Below are 22,775 nucleotides of genomic sequence, written 5' to 3' on the forward strand. Positions count from 1 at the left end.
CTTAATTAATCTTGAGCCTAAATTTCAGATCTTGTTTCTCTATATTTTCAGAGATATTGTTCAAGACATTTAGGGTTTTTGCAGGCTCCCAAATTACATCCCAAATAGGTGATCTTGGGAAAATTGTCATCACTTTCTCTCTGAGTATCAATTGAAATTTTGTATGATGTTGTAGAAAGAGGATGGAGTGTAGTTTTTTGAGAATTGTTTTCAGGTCCTAAGGTTGAAACCGTGACACATGGCACTTTGTACAATTTCTCTCTACCAAAAAAGTGTATAATCAGGTCATCTTGGAATATTGGGCATAACTCTTTCTTGGAGAATCCAATTTCGATTAAACTGGTGGCATTCTAAATAGGACTCACAGGGCTACCACAGTTCACAATTTCAGACTTTAGAGATTTGAAATTTTATAGATACATCAGATTCAATATTGAGCTCCTACAAAGTGAAAAAAGGTGTGTAGTTTTTTAAATTTTGCATAAGTTTGGTTTGAAAAAATAGTTTGAAGGAATTCACAAGGCATAGTGAAGCATAATTATTATTAATTGATGCCTGAAGAAATAAAATGGAAACATCTAGTAAACAACCTGAAAGCTCTAGCATGAATCATGAAGAAGAGGGAGAAATGCAACATGATATATCAAAATTATGAGACCAAGTGCAACAAATTTCACTCTCACAAAACGTAACAGAAGCTAAGATGGATGGTTTAAAGAAAGGCATGGAAGATAAGATGGATGGTTTAAAGAAAGGTGTGGAAGCTAATATGGATGGTATGAAAGACAACATTGAAGATTGGAAGAAGGACATGGAAAGTTGGAAGGAAGGTTTGACAAAATTGCTACAAGAAAGGTTTCCTAATGGCGAAAAGGTAGTAGACGAAACTCAGAATGAGAAAAAAATAAATTTTAATCATGATTCGAAGAATGAAAACATTGAAGATTTGAATAAATATGTGGAAGGTTTGAAGTAAGGTTTGACAAAGTTGCTACAATAAAGGTTTCCTAGTGGTGAAAAGATAGTAGAGAAAACTCATGATGAGAACAAAAGAAATGTTAATAATGATTTCATAGACTCTAATGTTGGAATAAAGGCCCACCACATTCCAAAGATCGAGATGAGGAAGTTTGATGGAAAGGATCATGTAACATGGATACTACAAATGGAACAATATTTCAATCTCCATAATGTGCAAAAACACAAAAGGTACACATTGCAACTTTATATTTGGAACCCAATCAGTTTGTATGGTATCGATGGCTTTGCTCTTGTAAACAAATTGTCACTTGATCAATTTTTATAGACGAAATGATAGCACATTATGTGGATACAAAGAGCAACACATTTTTTAGCCAATAGATAAATATCAAACAAAAGGGTTCAATGGCAGAGCACATTGAGGACTTCCAAAAATTGAATATAAGGGTAAATGATATTCCATAGAAGCAGAGGATTGATGTCTTCATAGGGACTTTAAAGGATAACATTCAACATGAGATTCGTCTTTGGGAACCTAATTCATTGGAGAAGGCATTCAGGTTGGCAAGAAAAATGGAAAGAAAAAGTATGGCAATAAGGAAGCCTACCACTCACAACTATAAAGATGGAATTCTTGTCGCCTCTAGCCTTCCACAACCTACAAGGTTCACACCACAACAATTGGAAGAAAAAAGAGAAAAAACGCTTTGTTACAATTGTGATAGAAAATACACTAAAGGTCATAAGTGTGTTGAGAAGAAATTATTTTACATAGATTGCGAAGAGGAGGAAGAAAAGGAACAAGAAACGTCAAAAGAAGAGGATATACACAGGAATAAACCCTAGAGAAAGAAGAAATGTATCCGACCATATCTTGTAATGCATTGGCCGGAATTACCACTCCTCAAACTATCAAGATAGAAGGACATATCAAGAAGAAAATGGTAATAGTGTCGATTGGTTCGGGCAGTACCCGTAATTTTATTCATTGTAAGATAGCCAAGGAATTGAATTGCTTCCTATATCCAGCACCACAGTGTCAAGTGACAGTTGCAAGTGGAGGAACCATAAATTGCTTGGAAAGTGCCATAATATCAAGCTATCCATGGGAGAATATGTATTGAATAGCCCAATGCTTTCCATTCCAATGGGTGGTGTTGATGTTGTACTAGGAGTCCAATGGATCAATCCTTGGGTACAATAGCTTTTAATTTTCAAGAACTTTTCATGAAATTTTTTTCAGAAGGAAAGGAAGTTGAATTAAATGGTATTGCACGGAAACCAGGAAAGATAATTAGCGCTAACGGAATGACAAAGCTTCTAAAGAAAGAATAACGAGGTGTAATTGAAAAATTATGTTCACTAGAGGTTCCCACATTGAAATCATCTATTTCTCCAGATCTCCAAAAATTCTTGGACAATCATTCCAAGTTCTTTGAGACTCTCAAAGGCCTCCCACCTATTCATGATCATGATCATGTTATTCATTTGATTCCAGGAAGTGTTCCTCCAAACATTAGACCTTACCTAATGGGAAGACACTTCAAGGTAAAAACGGATCATGATAGTCTTAAATAATTTTTATAATAAAGATTATCTTTAGAAGAACAACATAAATGGGTCATAAAGATGTTGGGTAATGACTTCAAAATCATCTACAAAAAAGGGAAGAAAAATGTTGTTGCAGATGCACTCTCAAGAAAGGATGAGGATGTGGAAGCATTGTTTTGTTCCATTTCTATTATCCAACTAGATTGGATAAATGAAGCAAAGGATGAATGGAACAATGACGAAGAAGTGTGGGCACTCATTCAAAATTTGCAGAAGATCCCAGTTCAAACAATATTGCTAGAACTTGACGAAGAAGGAAAAATCATATTGGAACCCGAAGCAGTCACAGAAACAAGAAATCGACAGCTACGAAATCAATCAATTTCAGAGTATCTCATCAAGTGGAAGAACTTACTCGCTGAAGATTCCACATGGGACGATGAGAATTTTATAAAGAAGCATCCAAAACTACTCAAGCATTGAGGACAACACTTTTTGAAGGAGAGGGGCATGTTAGGTCCCTATACTACTAATGTAAACCCTTATTGTTATTAGTGCAGCCGCCTTATTGTATTATAATGTAAACCTTATTGTTATTAGTGCAGCCCCCTTATTGTATTATTGTGCCCATATAGTCCCCATGTTGTTATTATTGTACCCCATAGAATCCCACTATTGTTATTGTTGTGCCCCTACAATATTATTGTTATGTAGGCTCTGATTGTATTGGGACTACTTAGACTCCTATATATAGAAAGGAGGCCTTGTCATTTGTATCATCCAAGAATTGTTCATTTGTGTAATGTAAAGCAGGTTTCCCCCTCAAAGAGGATGATTTCTAAGTCGTTGATCTATATTTTCTATCTTTTTGTGAGCTAGTTTCATAACATGTTGCCTTTCTTCCTTGATCTTTTCCATATCCTGAACCAACAAGATTTCAGCCCAATTTCTTTTAATATTGTTAACAATCTCTTTATGTTGACTTAGAGATATAACCTCACTCTTCAATGAGATTGCTAAACTTTTCCATCTGTCTAATTCTTCAAGAAAAAATATTGATTTTAATGGCTCTCCAAGTTATTTATGTTGTATCCATTATTGTTATAGTATCAAATTAAGTAGATTCCTACAATCCTTCTTCATCATCCTTCTTCTACTGCTACATTATCTCAACAACATCATTGATAGGTTCTTGTGGATTAGCAATTTGATTTATTTTAGTATACTCTACTTCATCTATCGGTTCTTTTCAAGCAGCAACATCATTAATAGGCTCTTGTGAACCAACAAATTTATCTTTCTTGATCCACTCTACTTCATATATTAGTTCTTGTGTAACAGCAGCATCGCCAGTGGGTTGTTGTGGATTAGAAGTCTGGAACTCCACATCCTATTCTTCTACTTGTATTCCAACTGAGACAGTTGTTGGCCCCTCGCAACATGCTTCCTTAAGAATTTTTTTACAACCCATGCATAGATTTACAGTTGTCTTTATAGGTGACACCATTCCTACCACCTCTTTTAGGGTTTACAACCTTGTTTGTTACTTAAATTGAAATTTCTCTTTAAACGTGGCAAGTTGTCGATTCCAACTTTAATTTTCTTTTTCAATTCATTAATTTGATGAGTGATAGGGTTAATTTCAATATTGCTCGATGAAGGAATTCCTTCCTACTCCTACATGTGTTATTATTTCCTTTCTTCATTCAGTTGTTCCTATGGTTCCTTTGATTTTTTTGTAGCAGCATGAACTTCAGGCGTTGAGCCAGTTGATGGAATAACATTCACTCGTACTCTATTCTTATGGTTTTTACCCCCTAATGTCTTCTTTAGTGACCCATTTCTTATTTTTTTTGTAAAGGTGCTTATTCCTTTGGTAATTTTTCCTTAGGGCCCTCTTCCTTAATAGGGTACCCATACCCAGCACTTTCAGACTTCCCACTAGAAACATCCATTAGTTCTTTAGTACACACATTTTTCCCCTAGGATGTGTGTCAATAGTAGTCTTTACAAAACACCTACTTCAAAGACTTCATCGACGAGGCCTAGGAGGTGTAATTGCCCTTACTTTTGGCTTTGGTTGAGAACTTTCATCTTATTCCTCAACTTCACTCCTTTCCTCCTCAAGGGATGGTACTTGTGGTTTTGCTTGTAGTTTGGTCCATGTGCTCCCTTGTTGTTGCAATGAGTCAATTATAATCAATTTAATTAGTCCATGATTAGATATGTAGGTTTCAGGGTGCTTTTCCATGTGTACAACTTCTTCCATATGTTGTAATGACTTTAACAAATAATAAATCATATCGATAATATTCCCATTATGTTAATGTGATAACATCTAAAAGTGGTAATGAAACAGAATCCAAAAATTCCTTTCACAAGTTATAAATTAAGCCACATCATCCAAAGGATGAGGAAGGGTTGTTTTGTCAACCCCTCTTCCCTTATTCCTTACCTCTTCTCCTTCCTACAAAAATGTGGCTTTGGTTGTTAGTACTGTTATTTTCAAGAAGAACCAGTGCATTCCCATATGTGGTAGACCTGCCACCCTAGAAATTACTTCAATTTTAATAGAAACTCTAATTCCTATAAATACTAAGCCACGTTCATTCAATGCTTGTGCAAAATTTAAGTCAATTTGATCATTAAATCCCTGCAAATTCTCAAAATACTCCAACCAACCCACATTCTGAAATACTTTCAGGGCCTCCATATGGTGTAACAGAGCCTCAATAGAGTCAAGTTCATGGCAGAATGTTGCTCCTCCCATGGTTGCTCAAATGATTGTTACAAGTTTGACACTTGGTTCATGCAAATGTTTGTTAGAGCAATGAATGTTGATATGCTAGAATTGGAAACTTTTACCCTTTTGACAATTTTATGCCATAATTGGTATTGGGAATAATTTCAAGGTAGTCACATCGGGTTTTCAGGAGTAATAATGGTTGATTGTTATTAATAAAAGGTCTAGTTGGTAATTATTAATCTAGGATAGTGGTACAGTGCATCATACAAGAGATACAATTCACCTCCCCCCCAATTAATGATAATAGTCGTCCTCGATGTATGTGACAAAGGGTCATGTCAACCTTAAACCTAGAAATGCAATTAAATGAAAAAAGAATTCTTGTCGTTGAATTACCATTATTCTTATGTGGATATTGTAGAAGTGATAGTGACTTGATCAACGATGTGCAACATCTGATTCATGGCATATGTCCATTGATTAATTCTTTCAATACAATGATGTGGTGACAGAGATGTGTGTGTTAAAAAAATCAAGTGTATCAGCACAAAGTTATAGCTAGCAACCATGAAAATGCAAGAACACATATATCAACTTGTGATGGTGAACAAATGAAAGTGTTTATGATCTATATCAGTGAAACTATGTGAAGCTATAAAAGTGGCTTGCAAATGTATAGAGTTGTATTAACAAAACTATATAGAATAGTATCTGTAGAAGTTGTTGAATACTTTCATATATTTCAATAGAAACAATCCTATGATAAGTGTAGCAACCTATGATAATTGATGAATATTGAGTCTGTAACAATAACAAATTAAATAGTAAACCATTTACAATTAGAGATAAAAATATATCATAACATTGTTACAGAAGAAGAAAAAGATATTTTGGGTGCTAAAAAACTTATTTTCAACTACCACATTCATCCAATAGTGTCCCGAAGGGGTTTTCACCATTATATATTTTTCTTTTTCTTTTCTTTTTTATTTTCTTTTTTTAATAATTAAAAGCCTAATTGGTTGGCAGCACAGGAAGAATTTCCCTTCCCCCAACAAATTCAAGGTCTGAATATGCATTTGAGACAATGTTAACAAATGAATCTTCAAAAGTAGGCCCATGATACAAACACAAACAATGTCCATTAGCAAGAAAGGATGCCTAAGATCCATCAATGGTTATCAATTTCACAATCTGATTGTAAAATACTATATCCACCATGTAAGCGGAACTTCCTTTTGGAATCTTTAAATATTGAGTCATATTACAAAACCCAATCACCTTTTTAAAGCACATTCTTCTTAAAAAAATTATCATGCCACTTGGTACGTTATTTTTGGATATATGTGTTCATTGCACAACGGCCAAGCACTTCTCCTCTAACTCATTAAGATATTACAGTGATTATTTTTGAGTTGCAATAAAGTATAAATTCACCTCAAAAGTAAACATGAGTTTTTTTATATCAAATTCAATGGGAATGATAAGACTCTTACCAAATACCAACTCATAGGTTGAGAAAATTGTAGTGTTTCTCCAAGTAGTTCTACAAGCTCGTAGCACTTATAGAAGTCTCTCAACCCAATCCCTTCAATGTCTTTCCATAGTCTTTGTGAGAATAGATTCTAGCACCTTATTGGTACTTTGCCCATTTGGTTGTGGGTGGTAAGGTGAAGTGAATAGTGATGAATTCTATATTTTCTGATAAGGTCCAAGAAGTAAATTTTGTTAATCCATCCATAACTATCTCCTTTGGCACTCCATACCAGAAAATATTTCTTCATATAAAATGTTTGAAACAATACACTAAATTTCCCTAGTAAGTGCTCTTGCCTACACCACGCTTACACCCACTTGATGACATATTCTATGCATACCAAAATATGAGTCCTCTATTGAGATGGGGGATTAATGTTTGCCACAAAATCTAAATCCCATCTCTCAAACGCATCCATCACCAATTGAGGTTGTAACAACACTTCATCTGATTAAGTAGGTTGTCCCATTCTCTGACAACTATCACACCCCTACACATATCTCCTTGCATCTTGAAATATAGTAGGCCAAAAATAACCAATCTGAAGCACCTTATGACATGCTCTCCTATCTACAAAATGACCTCCACAAGGCTCATCATGGAAAGCCTTGAGAATATCATAGATCTCATCCTCCCTCACAAACCTTCTAATTTGTTAATCAAATCTAGTGTGAAAGAGTGTAGCCATCCAACCATAAATATCAAGCACTTTGTTTAACAATTTTTCTCTTCTCTCTAGGAGAAAGGTTATGGGGAAACCTTCCTACAACAAGATAATTAGTAATTTCTACATACCAAGGTGAATAAGTGGACACTGCAAAGAGATACTCATATGGGAAAGAGTCTTCAACATGCATAATATCAGTAACATTAGTCAATCTAGAAAGAAAATATACAATAACATCATATTTCCCAAGTTTATATACAATAGTAATATCAGATTCTTGGAGTAACCGAACAACCTAGTAGCCTTGGCATTATTAACTAGTTTATTCATTAAAAATCAAATAGCAGAGTAGTCAGTATGCACAAAAAATTGGTAACGAGTAATGTAATGCCTAAATTTGTTAATAGCATGAATAAAAACAAAAAACTATTTTTTTGTCACCTTATAATTTACCTCTATAGGGGTCAATTTCTTGTTTATATATTAAATGGCGTAAGGTTTATTTTCCTCATAATGTCCCAGCACAACCCCAATGTTTATAACAGAAGCATAAGTGCAGACGTGAAACAACAGACTTCAGTTGGGTCCTTGTAAGATAGTAGTTGTTATTACACATCTTTTCAAACCTACAAAAGAATTATTACACTTGTCAGTCCATACAAACTCTATCATGTGTTAATGGGGAAAATAATGGAAATGTAGTCAGCGAAGATTTATATAAATAGTCCATAATAAGTTGCCTACCCTAAGAAGCTATGTACATCCTTCTACATATTAGGAGTATAAATTCTTAAAATTACCTCAACTTTTGTTCGATGAAATTGTATACCTGCAAAAGAGATATAGTATCCTAAAAAAATACCTTCAGTCATGATCATGTGACATTTTGAAGTATTGAGACAAAGATGAGTTTGTATACAATTCTCATGTACCTTTTCAAGGCAGTGTAAGGCTTCATCAAACTCATCCCCATAGGGTTTGAAGTCATGCATAAATATTTCCAAACAATCATTGACCATATTAGAAAAGGTTCCTAACGCTACTCACTAGAAGGTTGTAGGTGCATCGAAAAGTCCAAAGGGTAAGGACCCTATAAGAAAATGTACCCCAGGGGAAAGTGAAGTCATAATCCCCAGAGGCAATATGAATCTAATTATAGCCACTAAATCCATCCTGAAAAGAGAAAAACCTTTTACCAAAATGGGGAATGGTCCTTTTGGGTGGCTTCATTAAGCTCCCTATAGTCAACACAAACACTCCTAAGAAGAATGAACCTAATAGATAAAACGTAGTGGGAAATAGTCCTTATGGGTGGCTTCGTTAAGCTCCATATAGTCAACACAAACTCTCAAGTTGGTAAGACCAAGTAGTTCAACTGTTTCCCTAGTTATTATGTCAATTGTTGCTCCTAAATCAATCAGGGTATTTAGAAGGGTTGTTCCTCCAATATGAACAACTATTGTTGGGTTCCCAAGCTTTTCATATTTAGTAGGTGTATTTTCCCCTAACTTTAGCTATGATAATTTTTCAATTACATGTGCAATAGGTGGATCCCAAGGTTTCCTACCTGGATTTTTGACACCCAATTCTTTGACTATTTTAGCATAAATTGGAACATCTCAGATCACTTGAAGTAAGGGAATCTAGACATGTAATTTTTTTAACTCCTTCAAGAAATCAGATTTAGATTGAGTAATTTTGACTTTAGGTAATATTTCGGATAAAGGGGAGTGCAAAGAAGTCTCATTACTAACATTTATTACAAGTCTCATAGTTGGGATAGCATCAGTTGTTACAGTGACATCATAGGTATCACTAGTTTTTATATTGGTATTATCAGTAGTACCAATTGTTATAGCTTCATGAGTATCATCAGCTACTCCAATGCTAGCAGTAACAATCATCGTTACGGTCTGTTGTTTTTCTAAAGATCCTTGAATTAACTTTTAACTTCTCCAGGTGAATTTTCTTCCTCCTTTTCTATGAATACAAGAGAAACATTGTGGTTTATTATCCTTCCTAATTGTAATTGTATTTCATTACATTCCATGAGCAAGAAATAGTAGGTAGGGAGAATTGGCATTTCAACTTGTTGGACTACATTATTATTGGGATTAGGGTTAGGTTGTATGGGTAGTTGGGGCGTAATAGAGGACCACTCATATGAACATTGGATGGAAGTTGTAACTGTTATTATTGCATCACAATCTGAATAAGAATTTGGTTAGGGAGAAAATTCCCTCACCATGGCTAAGGCCATGTTGGGCGCGGGATCCTCCAAGGGAATTTTTGGGGCTTAGAGCCCAGATTTTGGTCAATTTTGTAATTCCAATGTAAAGACTCCGCATTTTATGGGCGCGAAGTGCGTAGTTTGTTAAAGAGTCATAGGGTTGTCCACCCTTAATTTTGATAATGTAATGTCGGCTATATAAGATCTACCCATGGTCCGTGGACCATGGAAATATATAAATAGAGCGAGGCTCTAAGTAATCAATCGATCATGATATGGAGAAAGATATTGTTAGAGTCGGTCTTTACATCCCTCCGTCAGAGATCATTTCTCTTATTGCATTTCATTTTTTAGGTGTCTCATACAGTTCGTTCATCTGCATTCTGTTAGGGGCATGCCATAATCTGACGGAAGGGCCTTCTCACTTATTTCCCTTATGTTATCTACCTGCTGGCTCATGTGTGTTCATTTAAAAAAAAAAAAAAACATATACAGTCTTTTTATCTTGAAAATGGCAAAAGTTGTCTTTAGGGTTTCATGGTCACTTAGGTCTAGGGTTTTATTAGGGTTTCGTCAAAAAATGTGTCAGAGTGTTCAATAATTGCTAGCAGGCCATGAGGATGTTTCAACATCAATAAATTTCATCGCCAAGTGTTCGCAAATGTGTTTTTCCTCAAAACTCTGTTTTGAGGAAAAAACAGAGTATTTAGCATTTATTGTACAAAATCATGAAAGTTTTTGTTTTCCTCATTGTAAATTCATTCATCTGCACCCTGGTTTCTTTCCTTAGCCTAGAAGCTCCAACACCTGCAAAAACAAGCAAGCTCAGGTCATTAAATTCATCACAAAGTGAAAAAGCAGTGAAAAATGTCCAAAAACAGAGTTTGTAAAATGAAGTCAAATACAAAACATTATAAAAGTGGGTTTCATAAGCCAAGATTTCAAAAGCTCTTTGTTTATAAGTGATTCCTTCATGTGATAAGCTCATTTGCAAAAGAGAAGCAAGATAGAGCAAATTGGGTGAGTGAGTGTAAGCATTGGGCGAAAATCTTTGTAAGAAGACTGGCGCGGCGCACTGAGTAGGAGGCGCGGCGCACTGGGCTTCAGAACACAGTGTATTTTTGCATGGGCGTGGCGCACTGGGTATGTTGCGTGGCGCATACAGTCAGAGGACCCGAAAATCACCAGAACGACCTCCAATCACCAAAATCGCACGAGTTCACCTTGTTCCAAGTAGGTTGAGCTTCACCTCTGCTGTTTATCCAAGTTTGGTGTTGATGTTATGATGGTTGATGTGGTGAGTGTTTAAAAACAATCAAACCCTATCATTTCAAATTCCTTAAACAAAAATTGCTGCCTAGGGTTTTGAAAATATTTTTTGCTACCAATTCATCTTCCCTCCATCATTCCCTTACCCCATTTTTCCCTGTTTCATGGTTCCCTAAGTTCCCCTACCCCCTAAATTCACTAATCCCCTATCCCAAGTTCCCTTTCCCAAATTTCCTATTATAAAATCCTAAACCCTAATCCTATACAAAAACCCATAACAACCCTTTTTTCCCTAGCTAACTCTATCCCAACAATCCCAAATTTCCCATTATTTTTCTGTCTCCTAACAATCCCTTGTTTCACTATTTTCCTTTGGTAGCAGAGGTCAAACAATCTTCAAAGGCAGTCCAAACACAGTTTGACATATCAGCACCTATTTCTTCAAGGCAATTTGTTCACCAGTAGTTATGGCATCATATCCTTCATATGATTATGAATAGGAGACCTAAAGTGATTCACCCACGGAGGGACATGCACCCCGGAGGCATCATAGAGGTGGCAGACATATCAGAGAAGAACCCACCACTCTTACTCTGTTGTAGGCCTGTCCTCTTGCCATGTTTTGTTTCCAGCATCAGTCATGCTATGAATTTTGCGAGAAGGTTTCTCATATTCAGTATCATCGTGAGTTGGCCTGCGTATTTGTCTTGCATTTGCATGGTGATCAAGCCACTCTTTTTAGTGTTACTTTCACATTAACACCAGAAACCATTTCATTGGCAACTGGCATACCAAACATTGGAGAACCATGGAATAAGAGACAGAAGATTGATCGACAACACTATGAACCATACATCAAACCTGATTTTCTGAGGCAGCTTAGGAGATTGTTTCCTTTTCAGTTTCTCAAGGATGAGTATGCTCCTTTAATGAAACTCATCATGAAGTATTTCACCTATGAGGGTCGGTTCTCCCGCTTGTATGCTTATCACATCAGGCTACTGATGCATTTCACTCAGGTACAGATGATGAACATTCCTTATTTCATATGCCGAAACATAGAAAGGATGACCACCCTTGTGCAGCACAAGACCCCTCAGCAGTAGCTTAACAGTGTTTATCATTTTGCTCTCATCAAGATTGTGGTTGTTCATCAACTTGGATTACAGGGCATCACTTGGGATGACTTCATCTCACATGAGTTTTTCAGAGCTTCACAGGGACCATCAGAGGTTAAGCATGAGACAGGTGGACCTTCTCATCAGTATGAGGGCCATGAGACTGCTAGTGTGTCGGTGTTCATCTCTTATCAGAGAGGCACTAGACAGTTGTTTGCAGCAGCGAAGCGAGTGTTATCTCCACCCGGGGTGGAAGGGGCCTCGCTTCCTCCATCAGCACAGCAGGTTTAGGACCGAGGCAAGAGGCCTCTGCAGGAGGAAGGACCATCAGGTGAGCGAGAGACTGATTTCATCCTCATTGAGGGTGATGATACTAACATGGGTCCACCGAGTGCAAAACTTAGAGAGATCATTCAGGAGCAGCAGGCGGAAATTGATGCCTTGTCCACCAACTTGGATAGAGCCCAGTGGACTATACAGTATTTGGAGCAGAGGAACAAGCAGCTTGAGGATCAGCAGGTGGTGATGGAGTTACAGAACATTCGGCAAAACCGCCAAAGTGCCCAAAGGAGGAGGATGGAATTCACTTCCTTGGAGCAAGAGATCAATGCCGATAGGGAGTCATGGCTCAAGAGAGTTAATATTCACTTGGAGAGGAAGCTGGAGAAGGCAATAAATCAGAATAATATGCTTAGAAACTTGTCATATCATTACTTGTCCCGAAACTTGGTGTGCCAAGCAAGAATTAGGAATTTGAAAGCAAAGCTAAAGAGAGCATCAAAGAGGAAAAAAGAGGATGAAGGACTTCAAATCTTGGCTGAGACTTCCTTGGCCCATCACAGCACTTGATAGAGATGACTCAGCCCAAATTTCAAGAAATCTGGAGCAATTTTTGTATTTTTGAATATTTTTGGCACAAAAAACAAAGTTTTCCTCCCTATGCGCTGCGCCACGTGGCACTCGCTTTTTCTAGGGGGCTCTAAATAAAAAAAACTTTGCATTTTTGGATTTTTCATGCAAAATTACACTTTTCTACCTATGGCCAAGAAATTTGGGCAGGTTTTGGGCCCTCAAAAGGTCAAAAAACACTCAAAAATGACCTCACTGCCCCTATTTTGACACACATGAAGCAATGTTGGGAGAATGAACTTTTGGAGGGGAAAATGGAGGTAAAATTGAAAAATTCTACCTGGGTTGGAAAGTAGACAGGAAAACCTTTCCAGAAAGCACACCTGGAGCTCATTTGGACATCAGGAAGGCCTCCAAAAGTGGGTCCAAACAAGCACTATGCATAGAGGAAAAATTGCCAGTTTGACCAAGTTTTGCTTTGTTTTTCGCCCAGTTTTGCCTAGTTTGACTTTTTCACTTTCCTAATGGCAAATTTATGATGTAATTTGATGAAAATTGATGGATTGTGATGTAAATATGTTTTATTTTCACTTGTAGAGGTAGATTCATCAATTTAGAGGTTGTTTCAAACTGAATGAATCAGTTCCCTTGTTTTTAGAGGCATGTTGTTATCTTACCTAGTTTATAGTTCTCAGTTTAGAATCAGTTGGATCAGCTCCTAAACTCATGAGATCGACCCCTAGAGGCAAGGATGAGATATGTTTGTCTATATTACTTTGTTTTTCAGTCATTAGCATGGTTGTACACTTGGGATTGCTTGGCATTCCATTGTACATCTGATTTCTGCATGGCAAAGGAAAGACCAGGGTTTTGCAGCACTTGTTGGGATCCTTGTGGCTCTGTGTTTTGATGGTGTGTTTCTTCATGTAATCTTAAGTTCATTGATGTTTTATGTATGCCATTTCCCTTCTCTTTGCTTCTGAAATTAAACAAATTGAGTGACAAAGGTAGAATTCATGAGTTTGTGGTGCTCTGCCTTAAATTTTGTTTAGTTTTCAATGTTTTCTCCAATTTGAAGAGGATTATTGGTACCCTCTTGCCCTCTTCAGCTCCTCAGTGGTATTTTCCATCCATTTATTTAATCTAAAGCATCAAAACTACTGCCTACCTTGCCCCAACTGGAACTCTGCGAAAATTTGGCCTCATCCCTAGACCCAAATTTGCCTTTCCCTTGATTCCAACACAACTCCCAAAAAATCAAATCAAATCTTTGCACTTCATACCTAGCCTAAAATTAGTTTGTATTTCAGTCATCTCAAGCCCCATCAATTATCTTTTGCTGAGATTGACCCAGAGAGAGCCCTCTCCTATCCTCGTAGGGCTAGCTATGAGGCTGAGCGTGGTTTGATGTGGACCTAGAATCTTACCTTTTCAGCCTGAGGTAAATCTAGGCTCTAACATAGTGGTGACCATACAGGGGAAGAAAGTTTATTTTCATTGTTTGGCTTTGTAGACTATAGATGGAGCCTGAAGATTAGCCAGGTAGCCTTCGAAACGCTTTTTCTTTACATTAGCGCAAGTAGATAAAAGCTACTTCAGTCAATCTCCGATCTAGTTTATAAACTGAACATCTGATCTAAACAATCACCCCAATACATGTATCAAGTTAGATCTGATGGTTGATGGTGGACAATGATCAGACATAAGAAGGCTGAAATCATTCACCTGGTGACTCCAACTCAATGTAGAGACTCCACTGGAGGACTAACTCTTCTCTGAGAAAATGGAAGGATCTTACACAAAGTTTGGGTATCCAAAGTGGAATGGTATTCAGGATCTACTTTGCTTTCTTGTAAATTACTTCTTTGATGTTCTTGAAGCTGTCCTGAAAGTTTTTCAGAATTTATTGTATGATAAAGGTGATCAAAATCTTCACTCGATCTATTCAAAAAGTGTAAATACTGAGTTTCCCTTTGATCCTGGCCTCCTTACTTTTCCCACATCTCATGATGACTCTCTTCAGTGTGATGAGCCTAAAGAAAACAAACCTGATCCTATAGCTCTTGTATACATTCCTACACCTTTTATAGTCTCGGATAGGTATAAACCTCTTATTTTACCTTCTGTTCTCCATGCTTTCCTTGCAAATTATTACCTATATTTTCCGAGATTTGATGGTGAATGTAAGAATGTCAACGCTGAGCAACATGTGTAGAATGTTGAGACTTTTCTTGATCTTTTTGAAGTTGATGAAGAAGATGTTAGTATTAGGCTTTTTGCTCTTTCTTTGCAAGGCAAAGTCAAGAGTTGGTTCAAAACCCTGCCTGATGCGAGCATCTCAGATTTCTAGCAGTTCGTCAAAGTTTTCCTCGATAGGTGGGTGGTAAGACAAAACCCTTTCTTGATTATAGAAGAGTATAACCAGCTGAAAAGATTGCCAGGGGAGATAGTACAATAATTTTCAGCCAGATTTAATCAAGTTTATTATTCAATGCCGGTTGATATAAGACCTCCTCCTAGATCTGCTCTCTTGCACTATCCGGGTGCCTTTGATCCAGAAATGGAGTTTCAATTGAGAGAAAGGAACCTTGCAACACTTGAAGAGATGCATAACAGTGCAGTAGATGTAGAAGCTCATTTGTTGATCCGAAGGGCAAAGTTGAAGGAAGAAGAGATGAAAAATATAGATCCGGAGGAATCGACATCTCTAGAGGTAAAGCTTGACATTTTGGTAAGTGCAGTGGAAGAGATGATGCAAAAGATCACTACAAGGAATGATTATGATGTTCAAGCCCATAGCTCGCTGATTGAAGAAGAACAAGTTGTTGCTCCAAAACATCTTCTTTCTTATCCTAGTTGTCATAGATCTAATAATGATTGTTTTATAGATCATCTTGGAGAAGAAAATCTGTTGATATGATATATATGCTTGATGATGTGTTGTATACTGATGATTTGCCTCAGTTTGATCAGTATGATGATGATTATGTCCTCCAAACAGAAGCTAATCTTGCAGACAAATCAGCAGCTAGTTTGTGGGAGGAGGAAGTTCATTTTCAGCAGCTCGAATACAGTGATCAAACAATGCATATCAGCTATGACAATGATGAGGAAAGTGCAGCAAATTTTGAAGTAAGTGAAGGATCTTTGCCTTTTTGTTTTGCTTCATTTCAGTTCATCAGAGACAACATTCATGCACTCAGAAATCAATTGTCGACAAGTCTTGATCTGGACCACCTTGAGAGCAATGAAAACCTTGTTCAAGACTTCTCATATTCAGATATCCAGCCCCCAAATGCCATTGATTGTCAAGTTGCACATGAAGACATGGAAGTTGGCACATATGATCAAATAATACAAGAAGATTCCCTACCTTTCTGTTTTGAATCATTTCAGTTTTTGAAGGGTAAATTGCATAGTAAATCTTCAAATGAACAGCTTGTAGGAAGGACAGATAGCGAAATTCTTGAGCAAGTTGTTAATGAGAAATCTTCCCCTGAAATGATTGATGAAATCATTTTGGATACAAAACCCTCACTAACACCAGATTTGCAGCCACCGAACGCAATTGAAGATCAAATTATAGATGAAGTCATGGAATTTGAAATACATGATCTAATGATGCAAGAGGATTCTGTACCCTTTTGTTTCGAAGCATTTCAGTTTATAAGGCAGAATCTTCGTAATATCTCTAAAGAAAAAGATGAACAGCCAGTAGGATGTCCTACATTTTTAATGGATACATCGGAGCAGTCTTCTCAAATTTTTGATGATCCTATTTCTCGTGTGTTGGATGATGTTTGCTGTAAAAGTTCTCCCCCATTGGCTAACCATGTGCCAGATAAGAATGTTGATAATAATCTTACTCAAAAGTCACCTTCACTGTCATGTTTAACAGATTGTTCATTGCATACCCCATACCAAGGTTTGTAGTCATATGAGGAGATTGATAAAGGATACTTTTGTTCTGTTTGGAATCAGCAACAGAGTTTGGTTATTCATGAAATTCAGGATCCTTTTGACAGCTTGCTGCTATCACCAAAGAAAGACATCACAAATGTGAGGAAAATCTTAATATTTAACTATAAAGACTACTTGTACCAGAGCAGTAATGTGTTAATGGAAATCAATAGCGATGTTTATGAAGATCCTTTTGCAGTATTCTTGAATTCATCCAATCAATTCATGTTTTGCAAGTTTATCAGTAGTCAACTTGAGTCCAAGTTTTCATGGGAGTTGCCTTTCGATTCTTCCCTTTTCCTGCGCTTCAAAAAGCATTTGGGAAGAAATCAAATATCATCCATGATGCTTACATGGTTTCATTGGCTATTCCATTTCACTTGATCGGGTGGTGAAAAGAACTGTTAGAGTAGGTTTTGATGAATAAGCTTTACTTTGAGCATCATTTCTAGTTTGTCAGTTGTGTTTAAGTATCGAGTCAGTGTTTAGTTGAGTGAGAGTTAATTTGTGTCTTCGAGTCATCAGTTTTCAATCATGCATTTCAGCTTGAGTTTTGGACTCCATAGCCCAATGGATGAAGGCACTATCTATCTCTCCTAGAGATTTGTCGTTCTTGGCAGCTCCTAGGAGCTACCATCCCCATTGGAGCCAATGTTAGAGTTGGTCTTTACATCCCTCCGTCAGAGATCATTTCTCTTATTGCATTTCACTTTTAAGGTGTCTCATACAGTTCATTCATCTGCATTCCGTTAGGGGCATGCCATAATCTGACGGAAGGGCCTTGTCACTTATTCCCCTCATGTTATCTACCTGTTGGCTCATGTGTGTTCATTTAAAAAAAAAACATATACAGTCTTTTTATCTTGAAAATTGCAAAAGTTGTCTTTAGGGTTTCATGGTCACTTAGGTCTAGGGTTTTATTAGGGTTTCGTCAAAAAATGTGTCAAAGTGTTCAATAATTTCCAGCAGGCCATGAGGATGTTTCAACATCAATAAATTTCATCGCCAAGTGTTTGCAAATGTGTTTTTCCTCAAAACTCTGTTTTGAGGAAAAAACAGAGTATTTAGCATTTATTGTACAAAATCATGAAATTTTTTGTTTTCCTCATTGTAAATTCATTCATCTGCACCCTGGTTTCTTTCCTTAGCCTAGAAGCTCCAACACCTACAAAAACAAGCAAGCTCAGGTCATTAAATTCATCACAAAGTGAAAAAGCAGTGAAAAATGTCCAAAAACAGAGTTTGTAAAATGAAGTCAAATAAAAAACATTATAAAAGTGGGTTTCATAAACCAAGATTTCAAAAGCTCTTTGTTTATAAGTGATTCCTTCATGTGATAAGTTCATTTGCAAAAGAGAAGCAAGATAGAGAAAATTGGGTGAGTGAGTGTAGGCATTAGGCGAAAATCTTTGTAAGAAGACTGGCGCAGCGCACTGAGCAGGAGGCGCGGCGCATTGGGCTTCAGAACACAGTGTATTTTTGCACGGGCACGACGCACTGGTGGGGCGCGGCGCACTGGGTATGCTGCACGGTGCATACAGTTAGAGGACCCGAAAATCACCAGAACGACCTCCAATTGCCAAAATCGCACGAGTTCACCTTGTTCCAAGTAGGTTGAGCTTCACCTCTACTGTTTATCCAAGTTTGGTGTTGATGTTATGATGGTTGATGTGGTGAGTGTTTAAAAACAATCAAACCCTATCATTTCAAATTCCTCAAACAAAAATTGTTGCCTAGGGTTTTGAAAATCTTTTTTGCTACCAATTCATCTTCCCTCCATCATTCCCTTACCCCATTTTTCCCTGTTTCATGGTTCCCTAAGTTCCCATAACCCCTAAATTAACTAATCCCCTATCCCAAGTTCCCTTTCCCAAATTTCCTATTATAAAATCCTAAACCCTAATCCTATACAAAAAACCATAACAACCCTTTTTTCCCTAGCTAACTCTGTCCCAACAATCCCAAATTTCCCATTATTTTTCCCTCTCCTAACAGTCCCTTGTTTCATTGTTTTCCCTTGGTAGCAGAGGTCAAACAATCTTCAAAGGCAGTCCAAACACAGTTTGACATATCAGCACCTATTTCTTCAAGGCAGTTTGTTCACCAGCAGTTATGGCATCAGATCCTTCATATGATTATGAAGAGGAGACCCAAAGTGATTCACCCACGAAGGGACATGCACCCCGGAGGCATCATAGAGGTGGCAGACATATCAAAGAAGAACCCACCACTCTTACCGAGTTGCAGGCCTGTCCTCTTGCCATGTTTTGTTTCCAGCATTAGTCATGCTATGAATTTTGCGAGAAGGTTGCTCATATTCAGTATCATCATGAGTTGGCCCGCTTATTTGTGTTGCATTTGCATGGTGATCAAGCCACTCTTTCTGGTGTTACTTTCACATTAACACCAGAAACCATTTCATTGGCAACCGGCATACCAAACATTGGAGAACCATGGAATAAGAGACAAAAGATTGATCGGCAACACTATGAACCATACATCAAACCTGGTTTTCTGAGGCAGCTTAGGAGAGTGTTTCCTTTTCGGTTTCTCAAGGATGAGTATGCTCCTTTAATGAAACTCATCATGAAGTATTTCACCTGTGAGGGTCGGTTCTCCCGCTTGTATGCTTATCACATCAGGCTGCTGATGCATTTCACTCAGGTATGAATGATGAACATTCCTTATTTCATATGCCGAAACATAGAAAGGATGACCACCCTTGTGCAGCACAAGACCCCTCAGCAGCAGCTTAACAGTGTTTATCATTTTGCTCTCATCAAGATTGTGGTTGTTCATCAGCTTGGATTAAAGGGCATCATTTGGGATGACTTCATCTCTCGTGAGTTTTTCAGAGCTTCACAGGGACCATCAGAGGTTAAGCATGAGATAGGTGGACCTTCTCATCAGTATGAGGGCCATGAGATCGCTAGTGTGTCGATGTTCATCTCTTATCAAAGAGGCACTAGACGGTTGTTTGCAACAGCGAAGTGAGTGTTATCTCCACCTGGGGTGGAAGCGGCCTCACTTCCTCCATTAGTACAGCAGGTTTAGGACTGAGGAAAGAGGCCTCTGTAGGAGGAAGGACCATCAGGTGAGCGAGAGACTGATTTCATCCTCATTGAGGGTGATGATACTGACATGGGTCCACCGAGTGCAAAACTTAGAGAGATCATTCAGGAGCAGCAGGCAGACATTGATGCCTTGTCCACCAACTTGGATAGAGCCCAGTGGACTATACAGTATTTGGAGCAGAGGAACAAGCAGCTTGAGGATCAGCAGGTGGTGATGGAGTTACAGAACATTCGGCAAAACCGCCAAAGTGCCCGAAGGAGGAGGATGGAATTCACTTCCTTGGAGCAAGAGATCAATGCCGATAGGGAGTCATGGCTCGAGAGAGTCAATATCCACTTGGAGAGGAAGCTAGAGAAGGCAATAAATGAGAATAATATGCTTAGAAACTTGTCATATCATTACTTGTCCCGAAACTTGGTGTGCCAAGCAAGAATCAGGAATTTGAAAGCAAAGCTAAAGAGAGCATCAAAGAGGCAAAAAGAGGATGAAGGACTTCAAATCTTGGCTGAGGCTTCCTTGGCCCATCACAGCACTTGATAGAGATGACTCAACCCAAATTTCAAGAAATTTGGAGCAATTTTTGTATTTTTGAAAAATTTTGGCACAAAAAACAGAGTTTTCCTCCCTATGCGCCACGCCACGTGGCGCTCGCTTTTGCTAGGGGGCTCTAAATCACAAAAATTTGAATTTTTGGATTTTTCATGCAAAATTACACTTGTCTACCTATGTCCAAGAAATTTGGGCAGGTTTTGGGCCCTCAAAAGGTCAAAAAACACTCAAAAATGACCTCACTGCCCCTATTTTGACACACAGGAAGCAGTGTTGGGAGAATGAACTTTTGGAGGGGAAAATGGAGGGAAAATTGAAAAATTCCACCTAGGTTGGAAAGTATACAGGCATAAATTTCGAATAAGCACACCTAGAGCTCATTTGGACATCAGGAAGGCCTCCAAAAGTGGGTCCAAACAAGCGCTACACATACTTTCGCCCAGTTTCACCTAGTTTGACTTTTTCACTTTCGTAATGGAAAATTTATGATGTAATTTGATGAAAATTGATGGATTATGATGTAAATATGTTTGATTTTCACTTTTAGAGGTATATTAATTAGTTTAGAGGTTTTTTCAAATTGAATGAATCAGTTCCCTTGTTTTTAGAGGCACGTTGTTATCTTGCCTAGTTTATAGTTCTCAGTTTAGAATCAGTTGGATTAGATCCTAAACTCATGAGCTCGACCCCTAGAGGCAAGGATGAGCTATGTTTGTCTATATTATGTTGTTTTTCAGTCATTAGCATGGTTGGACACTTGGGATTGCTTGGCATTCCATTGTACATCTGATTTCTGCATTTTTGGCAAAGGAAAGACCAGGGTTTTGCAGCACTTGTTGGGATCCTTGTGGCTCTGTGTTTTGATGGTGTGTTTCTTCATGTAATCGTAAGTTCATTGATGTTTTATGTATGCCATTTCCCTTCTCTTTGCTTCTGAAATTAAACAAATTGAGTGACAAAGGTAGAATTCATGAGTTTGTTGTGCTCTGCCTTAAATTTTGTTTAGTTTTCAATGTTTTCTCCAGTTTGAAGAGGATTCTTGGTACCCTCTTGCCCTCTTCAGCTCCTCAGCAGTCTTTTCCATCCATTCATTTAATCTAAAGCATCAAAACTACTGCCTACCTTGCCCCAACTGGAACTCTGCGAAAATTTGGCCTCATCCCCAGACCCAAATTTGCCTTTCCCTTGATTCCAACACAACTCCCAAAAAATCAAATCAAATCTTTGCACTTCATACCTAGCCTAAAATTAGTTTGTATTCAGTCATCTCAAGCCCCATCGATTATCTTTTGCTTAGATTGACCCGGACAGAGCCCTCTCCTATCCTTGTAGGGCTAGCTACGAGGCTGAGCGTGGTTTGATGTGGACCTAGAATCTTACCTTTTCAGCCTGAGGTAAATCTAGGCCCTAACAGATATGATGTATATGAGACAGATCTGTGAAGTGTAAAGTCTAGTTTTGGGTGGTAGCGTCAGAAGAGGCTCTGCAGCTAAGTGCACAGAGACCTAGTAGTCCACAGTTGAGTGTGCAGGGTGAGTCGAGTCTGTAATTATCTGGAAGTATTAATAAAGAGAAGTTTCTATCAATTCTGCGTATTTATTTCCTGTTTTATGCATCTATTACATTGGGTATGAATTGCACTTCTATTGTTTATATGATGCATGAATGTGTATAATTGTATTTCTTAACTGAATACAAGGAAGAATATCTATTTTCATGAAGATAATTAAGACCTGTCACTAAGATAAGTAAGATACTTAGTCTAGATTGGGAAATAACTCAGATCGTTGCCCTAGTAGCGAAAGCGACCTGCGTGAAGGCAGGTCTAGTTGGAATAAACTAACATCACAGACATCTCAAGGGTGCAGAAACTTGGTTCCAACATCCCCCCATACTGCTTCAGGTGAGACTTTAGTCCGCACTCTTTGGGCTGATGCCGAAAGGGCCAGTAGTATAGGGATTTGTTTGGCTACATAACTCTAAACCTGGGTCACACCCCCACAAGCTAACAAATGGTTCTATTTCAGGGACCGGAATCTCCATGAGAGATGTGTGATGTCGTATCACTAGAATCCAACTAAGAAAGAAATTAAAGGTTGGTTGGACAGAAGAATTCACGAGTTCGCAGCATAGGAGAACATAAACCCTCGACTATCAAAAGAAAAGTGGCTAGACAGCTACCTGTATATAGATATCCATTAAATATTTTTCACGTCCTTCCATACTAAGTTAGACGAGTGGAT

The sequence above is a fragment of the Pinus tabuliformis genome, chromosome 9 (assembly GCF_031772625.1).
Source record: "Pinus tabuliformis cultivar Carrire ecotype Pingquan chromosome 9, CPIR1, whole genome shotgun sequence".
Classification (NCBI taxonomy): Eukaryota; Viridiplantae; Streptophyta; class Pinopsida; order Pinales; family Pinaceae; genus Pinus; species Pinus tabuliformis.